The sequence below is a fragment of the Gossypium hirsutum genome, chromosome A11, assembly GCF_007990345.1.
Source record: "Gossypium hirsutum isolate 1008001.06 chromosome A11, Gossypium_hirsutum_v2.1, whole genome shotgun sequence".
Classification (NCBI taxonomy): Eukaryota; Viridiplantae; Streptophyta; class Magnoliopsida; order Malvales; family Malvaceae; genus Gossypium; species Gossypium hirsutum.
Genome location: NC_053434.1, coordinates 18,830,154 through 18,839,771, shown reverse-complemented (window position 1 = coordinate 18,839,771; position 9,618 = coordinate 18,830,154).

Genomic DNA, 9,618 nt, shown 5'->3' with positions numbered 1-9,618 from the left:
CCGGGCATGTGATCACTTAAGTGAATTTCGGCAAGGGCCTTTGGGAGGTTGGGCCGATTGTTTTAGTTGATATTAGGGTTAGGTTCTTTTCTTTTTCTGTCTTGGAGAATTAGGGTTAGCCACCTCAAAGCTTTCGCTGTCATTCATCCTTTCTGAGTTCTCACAAAAGCCGAAAACGCAAATTCCTTCTCCTTGGTGCCGATTTCTTCTTCCTCTCTTTTTCCTCCATTTTCTTTCTTCCTTTTTACTTTTTCTTCTAGCCAAAACCTTCTGATCACCTTACCCACGTCCTCTGTTAATCCCATCCTCCACAAAACCTCCATAGCCGAATGCCATAAAAGCCGAAATCCAGAAAACTCACTTCTTGTGACGATTTCTCCAAGCCAAAATCCTTCAGTTATTTTTTTGCTTTTTGATCAAATTTCATCTTCTCTAAACCCTTAGTATCTGTCGGCAACATTACTTCAAAGTTATAGCCTCAAATCGTCATCTTCTTCGTCACTTAAAAAGCCGAAATACCATAAGACTTAGGGGCTTATAGCCGAAACTTCAGATCTCCTGGATTCGGGTTCTGCCATCGTTTAGAGGATAGATCTACATCAGATATGCGTAGAAATCAAAGAGGAATAAGTGGTAAGTGCTCATTACTTCAGATCTAGTCTTATTTCTTTCAAGTTAGGAAAAGCCGAAGTCCCTAAAGGTTAGGGAGGCTATCGATTTGGGCTTGTAGCTCTAAGGGATGTTATAATTGTTTTATTTTGATAATTGTGTGATCTAGAGGCTGCTGATCAAAGGCTTGGACAAGTGGAACGACTGGATCTAAACCTAGTCGCTAATTTTGGCAAAGGTAGGATCGCTAGTGCCTAAGGTGTTTTAGGCCGAATATGGTAAGGGGGTTAATACGTAGCTCGTTTTTGATAGTTAGATTAAAGTGTTAGTAATCCAATTGTAGGCAGTTCATGTGTGTGGATCTCGTCAGCATATCGTCTAAATAGGTGTGTAACTGACACCCTTTCATAGTCTAGATCGACAAAAGCCGAAAAGCCGAAATGCTAAAAAACTCGTATTTTGTAGACTTGCGAGTGTACAAATGCTCGTGAGGTAAATTGATTAACGTTTTTGGTAAACTACAATGCTTAGACTGCAGAATGCATGATTTCTGTGCCTTCGATATTTTTGGGCTTAATGGGCCAAAATAGGGATAATGGCCAACGGGCCCAATTCGGTAAGAACCCTCGGTAAGTGTTTCTGTTAGTACGTGAAAAGTGGGAATATGCATGAAAAACCCTAAAATAGGTAAATTACTGAAATACCTTCATAGGTGGAAAATTTACAGATTTATCCCTAGGAGTAAAATTACTAATTTACCCCTAGGGTTAAGGTTGACCTGAATGCATGTTTGACTGCTATTATTTTCTGCATGCCATGTTATTATTATTATCTGATGCATGGGACTGGGATATTGATGGAAGAAGTACTGAAAGTGGCTTGTCCACGTACTAGAGGCTTTGCCTCAACTTACTAATATCTGAGCAGCAGTGCTGCAACTGTGGAGTGTAGTGCTGGGTGGGTTGAGCTATTCCCCACATGGAGTGTAGAGCTGGTACGGGTGGAGTGTAGCGATTGGTTATAGGCTGGGTTGGGCTTGCATACACGAATATGTCTGTTCTGTTCTGGAATGGCCTACGGGCCATACTGTTATCTGAAAAGGGGCTAAGGCCCAGGTTACTGTATTCTGAAAAGGGTTTCGGCCCAGTACCCACTGTTATCTGAATAGGGCTTAGGCCCAATGGGCTTGAGCTAACTTGGGCTTTGGATGGGTTTTCCATACACACTGAGTTTTCCAAACTCACCCCTTTCTCTTCCATCCTTGCAGGTGAGCCCTAGTTGGTGGACTTGGAGCTGGGCGGGATTTAGAGTGGCCACGAAGATTAAATTTCTGGTTTTTAAATAAGTTTCAATTAGCTTCCTTTTAAATTTCGCATTTATTTTTGATTATTTCTATTTTGGCTTTTTAAATTACTTAAATCGTTTTCAACTTGAGATTTACATCACTTAAATTGATTCCTTAAAATTGGTTAGCTCTAGGGCGCGTTTTATAAAAGTTACTTATTTTCAAAATATCACGATAACTGAGCAAAGCTTCCGCAACATAAATGTTTTCAAAGGAAAAAATATTTTAAATGGACTTAAACTTAATTTGTTGTTCGTGGACAAGTAATAAGCTTAAAGTGTGGCAATGGATGTGTGCATGTCTAGGATTGGATCATGAAAGAGCTAGGTACTTAAGCAGTCTAATTGACTCACCTCCCCTTTTCTTGAATCCTACCTGGTGCGTAGCTTCTATTCACTTTAATTTAAAATGAAAATATTCTTTAAACACTAAGAAAGATTTTAGATAAAACATGACTTCTCTAATAACGCTTCAATGTGACACGCCAGATCCGGTCGTAACGTCTAGGCCGAGTTTGGCGTGTTACATATTGGGCTTGATTATTGGGCTCCGGGTATGGGTTTGAAAATGGGTTAAGGGGTTTAGGTAATTGGTATTTAGGTTATGTTGTTTGGGTTAGTTGGGCTAATGGTTATTTTAAGGTTTATTTGTAAGGGTTTTAATGTTGGGTCAAAATTGGGCCTCAACAGCTGCCCCTCTCTGCTCATTGTCGTGTAATGGGAATGGAGCAAAGACCTTAAAAGGGCCAATTTTGGCGGTCTCGCTGAGTCTTGACTTCTTTGATGTTTCTCTTCTTCAGGTAGCCTCATTCTAGTGCACTGTGTCTTATATCTTTGATCTATCTCACCGTAACTTCAGAGATTTGACTTGTAACTTTCAATATGATGCAATGTAACTTCAAGGATATGAGATTTATGGCTTCGGTCTTCTCCTGGATTTTAGGAAGAAAAGATCTACAACTTCAATCCACTCTTCTACCACTTCAATGGGATAAGGTTTGTGATCTCTTCTTCTACAACTTCAGAAAGGTAAGATCTGATATCCTCGATCAGCTCCGCTGCAACTTTAGGAAGATAAGACTTACAACTTCAACCTGCTCCATTGTAACTTCACAGAGGCAAAATCTGGTGTCTTCAATCAGCTCCAATCCTTATTCTTTATTGAGAAACAAACATCAAAATAGATCAGCCTGCGAACTTAGTGTGTGACCTAGGATTCAACTCACCTCTCGCAATATGAGTTGATTTTTTTTTGAAAAGCAGGAATTGAAAAGCAAAAATTAAAAATACCTCAACGTTCCCCGAGGCTCAACTCACCTCTCGCCATATGAGTTGATTTTTGAAAACTGAATTTGAAAAATAGATTTTGAAAATACCTCGACATGTGACCCGAGGCTCAACTCACTTCTCGCAATATGAGTTGATTTTTTGAAAAACATTGAAAAAAACAGAAATTGAATATACCTCTGCGTGTCCTGAGGCTCAACTCACCTCTCGCAATATGAGTTGATTTTTTTGAAAAGCAGGAATTGAAAAGCAGAAATTGAAAATACCTCAGCGTGCCCTGAGGCTCAACTCACCTCTCGCAATGTGAGTTGATTTTTTTTGAAAAGCAGGAATTGAAAAGCAGAAATTGAAAATACCTCAGCTTGCCCTGAGGCTCAACTCACCTCTCGCAATATGAGTTGATTTTTTTGAAAAGCAGGAATTGAAAAGCAGAAATTGAAAATACCTCAGCGTGCCCTGAGGCTCAACTCACCTCTCGCAATATGAGTTGATTTTTTTGAAAAGCAGTAATTGAAAAGTAGAAATTGGAAATACCTCAGCGTGCCCTGAGGCTCAACTCACCTCTCGCAATATGAGTTGATTTTTTTGAAAAGCAAGAATTGAAAAGCAGAAATTGAAAATACCTCAGCGTGCCCTGAGGCTCAACTCACCTCGCAATATGAGTTGATTTCAAATGAAAATTGAAAATCAGAAATTGAAAATACCTCAGCGTGCCCTGAGGCTCAACTCACCTCTCGCAATATGAGTTGATTTTTGACAAGCAGAAATTAAAAATACCTCAGGGTGGCCTAAGGCTCAACTCACCTCTCGCAATATGAGTTGATTGATTTTTTTAGGGGGTGACAGAAATTAAAAATACCTCAATGTGTCTTGAGGTTCAATTCATTTCTCGCAATATGAGTTGAATTTTGAAAACAAAAATAAAAACATCAAAATACCAGAACCTGTCATCTAGTGGAACTCAAGTGTCTTTTCCTTTGATTCAGTACAGCTATCATCATATCCTCTTACTCTACTAGAGTACCTGTATATGTCATGCATGATGTTATCATGATATGCACATGTTTGTCTTAAATGTCTTTATGCCTACATGATTATGCTATGCGCCTTAGGCATGTTTGTCGTATGCCCTTTCTATCATGATTTTTGATGATCTGCGTTCATTGCTTCGACTCTTGACTTTCTCTTCAGGCTCTGTACCCGTCTTCAAGCTTCACGAATAATCTGCGTTTCTCAGATATCGCTCTTTTGCCCCTGGTTGAACTTTGTCCTTGCGTTGGGGCTCTTGTACTTATCAAATTCTTATCCGAGTAATGCTTAACATTTCTTTTGTTTAGAGTATGTCATTTCACTATTTATCAGGTAAATAAATCATACAATGAGGTGCATGAAATTGGTCAGGTAGGGACAAAAAAAGGTACCTCACATTTATTTATTTCAAATGTAGCAAACGAAAAAGTTTACCAATGATAGTAAGAAAAAGTCTCATAAAGAGAAATGGGATCGCATTCAATGGATACAAATGCTCTAGATATTCAACACATGAACTCTTCCATGTTTCTTAATCAAGAATCTTTTCGAGCATGGCTTCTTGCGTAGAAGATTTTGAGCTGCTGAAAATGCTCCAAATACTGTAGTCTTGCTGCCTAACCCACCATTCAAAACGCCTTACTTTTTAAGCCAGTGTTTGCCTCATTAGAATGCCCTTTTGGGTTTTCATCCTTATCTTTTGTGTTAATCAAGTCGCCCTTTTCGGGTTTTTGCCTTGATCCTTTTGTTCATCAAGACGCCCTTTTCGAGTTTTCACCTTGATCTTTTTCCCCTTTTTTATTTTTTTTAGGCATAATATTTTTTCACAGCATCTGAATTCACTGGATTGGGTAACTCCTTCTCATCCATCTCAGTGAGAATTAAAGCTCCACTCGAGAATGCCTTCTTTACAACATATGGTCCTTCCCAATTTGGTGCCCATTTTCCTCGGAAGTCTTTTTGTATTGGGAGAATCTTTCTCAGCACGAGTTCTCCTTCGTGAAATTCTCTTGGCCGTACTTTCTTGTCATGGGCCATGATCATTCTCTTCTGGTACATCTGCCCGTGACAAATTGCCTTTAGACATTTTTCTTCGATGAGGTTTAACTGGTCATATCGAGCTCGAACCCATTCTGCTTCCTCTAGTTTCGACTCTATTAAGACTCGTAGAGAGGGGATCTCAACTTCGATAGGTAGCACAGCTTCCATTCCATAGACCAGAGAGAAATGAGTTGCTCCCGTAGATGTTCGCACAGATGTGCGATATGCATACAAAGCAAATGGTAGCTTTTCGTGCCAGTCTTTATATGTCTCGATCATTTTCCCAATAATCTTCTTAATATTCTTGTTGGCCGCTTCAACAGCTTCGTTCATTTTCGAGCGACAGGGTGATGAGTTATGATACTTTATTTGAAATTGCTCACACACCTCCTCCATCATCTTGTTGTTCAGATTCATGACGTTATCTGAAATGATTTTTTCAGGCAAATTATACCGACAAATGATTTCCTTTTTCAAAAACCTACAAACTTCAGTCTTCGTCACATTGGCAAACGAAGCGACTTCTATCCATTTTGTGAAGTAATCAATGACCACAAAAATGAATCGGTGTCCATTAGAAGCTTTTGGGGAAATTGGCCCTATAACATTCATGCCCTACATAGAAAAAGGCCACAGAGAAGTCATAACATGAAGGGGCGAAGGGGCTACATGAATCTTATCGCCATAAATTTGACATTTGTGGCATTTTCTTGCAAAACTAATGCAGTCGCTTTCCATCGTCAACCAGTAGTAACCGAGTCTCATAATCTTCCTGGCCATAGTGAAACCATTGGCATGTGTCCCACAGATTCCCTCATGGACATATTCAAGTATTTTTCTGGCTTCAATAGCATTTACGCATCTCAAGAGCACTTTATCTTTTCCTCTTTTGTATAGGATGTCCCCATCAAGAACGAATCCCACTGCCATTCTTCTGATTGTTCTTTTTTCGTTCTCATTTGCTTGTTCGGGATACCTTTGATTCTTGATATATTCTAAGACATCATGGAACCATAGCCGTCCATCTGGCTCTTTTTCAATACTGAAATAATGTGCAGGGACTTCATATATGCTCATTTGAAGAGGCATTATTTCTATTTCTCTGTTTGCTTTGAACATTGAAGCCAAAGTGGCCAGGGCATCAGCCAATTGGTTTTCTTCTCGTGGGAAGTAATTAAAAGTTATTTCTTTGAATTATTTAATTAGTCCTGCCACTAGATCGCTGTATTTGACTAATTTTGAATCTCGCACTTCGCAATCTCCACGGATTTGGTAAATCAGCAATGCTGAGTCTCCGTATACCTCTAAAGCTTTGATGTCTCGTTCGATTGCTGCACGAAGTCCCATGATACAAGCCTCATATTTCGCTATGTTATTGGTACAGAAGAAGTTTAATCTGGCAGTGAATGGATAATGGTTCCCTTCTGGTGATATTAAGACTGCTCCAATCCCATGCCCCAATGCGTTCGATGCACCATCAAAGCTCATCTTCCATGACTTCTCTTTTGATGACTCACCCTCTTTTTCTATAATGTATATCAAGTCTTCATCAGGGAAATCAAACCTCAATGGCTCATATTCTTCCGTTGTTCGAGTTGCTAAGAAGTTAGCTATTGCACATCCTTTTATTGACTTTTGACTCACATAGACGATGTCGTACTCCGATAGTAAGATCTACCACTGTGCTATTCTTCCTGAGAGTACAGGTGATTCCATCATGTACTTTATTGGGTCCAGCTTTGAAATTAACCATGTTGTATGATACAACATGTATTGCCTGAGTCTCCGAGCTACCCAAACCAAAGTGCAACAGTATTTTTCAATGGATGAATACTTTGCCTCATATTCAGTGAACTTTTTGCTGAGGTAGTAGACCACATTTTCTTTCTTTCCTGACTCTTCGTGTTGCCCCAGTACGCAACCCATTGAATTTTCGAACACAGTCAAATACAATATCAATGGTCTTCTCGGAGTTGGCGGTACTAGCACTGGAGAACTAGACAAATACAGTTTTATCTTATCAAAGGCCACTTGGCATTCCTCATTCCATTCTCTCGGGTTATGTTTTCGAAGAAGTCGAAAGATTGGGTCGCATTGGTTGGTAAGTTGAGCGATGAATTGGGCGATGTAGTTTAACCTCCCTAAAAATCCTCTGACTTCCTTTTGCGTGCGCGGAGGTGGTAACTCTTGAATGGCTTTTATTTTATCTGGATCAACCTCAATACCTCTTTCGCTGACAATGAAGCCTAGCAACTTTCCCGAGGTAACCCCAAACGTACATTTGGCTGGATTAAGCTTTAGTTGAAACTTTCTCAGCCTTCCGAACAACTTCTTGAGGTTCACTACATGCTCTTCTTTCCCTCGGGATTTAGCAATCATATCATCGATGTAGACCTCTATTTCTTTATGCATCATGTCATGAAATAACGTCACCATAGCCCTCTGATATGTTGCCCCAGCATTCTTTAACCCAAATGGCATCACCTTGTAGCAGAAAGTTCCCCACATTGTTACGAAGGTAGTTTTCTCCATATCCTCAAGGGTCATCTTGATCTGATTATACCCCGAGAATCCATCCATGAAAGAAAACAATGAATGCTTTGCTGTGTTATCCACCAACGTATCAATGTGTGGTAAGGGAAAATTATTTTTAGGACTTGCTCGATTCAGGTCACGATAATCCACGCACATTCGTACTTTGCCGTCTTTCTTTGGTACCGGGACTATGTTAGCCACTCATTCTGGATATTTAGAAGCTTGTAGGAAGCCAGCATCAAATTGCTTTTTGACTTCCTCTTTTATTTTCAACAACATCTCAGGTCTCATCTGTCTTAGCTTTTGTTGAATGGGTTTGCATTCTGGCCTTAATGGAAGCTTATGAACCACTATATCTTCATCCAATCCTGGCATGTCCTGATATGACCATGCGAATACGTCTTTGTACTTGCGGAGCAAAGAAATGAAATTATGCCTAGTGCCCCCTGAAATAGAGGTCCCAATCTTCACTTCTTGCTTCCTTTCTTCAGTTTCCAAATTTATTGTTTCAACAGATTCTTGATGAGGCAAAATCTGTTTATCCTCTTATTCCACCATTCTTAGCAAGTCAGGAGACGAGACATAGTCTTCAGCATTTTCTTCAGCTTCGAATTCTCCTAAATAAACATCCTTCTCAAAATCAATTTCAGGACTCGTAACGGGTTTGTTAATGCTGTTGATATCTGAGCACCTGAAAGTTGAATGGAAAAGGAAATATAGAGGGGCATCCAAGTATTGGAACCAACAAACGAAATGTTATGGCATGGTATGAGACAAATGTAAGGATAGGCTATGAAATGAGAAAATGATTATGAAATTAGTGATAATACGAAAGATCGTGACAAAATGCATCTTCATTTATATTCATTTAAATGATAAAGAGCGAATGCAAGCTCTTACAAAAGAATTCTATTATATCTAAAGACACAATAGAGGGTTAATGTTTGAGCATTACTCTGAAGATTTATAAACTACAAGAAGGTCCTCGACAGTCTAATTGTTCAACATGAAACCAGGAGAACAAGGGCATATCGTTGAAACATCTTTAATTGCCTCACTTTCTTTGTCAATAACATTTATACTGACATTCTGAAGACCCCTTTCAATTAATAACAGTGTACTTTGTGTATTATCTGGTCCGGGATATATCATCCCTGCAGATGTAAATGTTTTTGACAAATGAGGGTACGTCATGGGCTCCCATTCTATTTCTCAGCCTAAGGTTCTTGCGATCCTTCTTTCTTGATCTTTCTTCCATTGTTTTCTTCTTTGACACATGTAAGGCTGGAATCCCAAACCATATCGGGCCTTGTGGTGCACTAGCTTTAGAGCCCTGACTATTCCTTGCTGAAATTTTCCCAAACCTTTCCTTGCTCGGGCTCCTCTCCCCACAGTCAGCTTGATACCCATCATGGTATTTCTCGACAGTTTTGGTACGGGAATCCTGTTTCCCTCAGTGACGAATGTGGCATTGACAAATTCAAGGGATCGGAAGGAACACTCTATAGCATCTTTACTCCAATGTATGGTGCGTCGGTAGAAATAGATGCTACAATGTCTTCTTCTCCCTCGACAGTGACTAAACAGCCATCCATGATAAATTTCACCTTTTGATAGAGGGATGATGGGACCGCTCCAGCAGAATGGATCCAGGGTCTTCCCAAAAGGTAATTGTATGATGGTGTAATGTGCATGACTTGAAATTCAATATCGTATATATAGGGGCCCACTTTCAAAGGGATCTCAATCTTTTCCATGACCTCACGCCTTGTC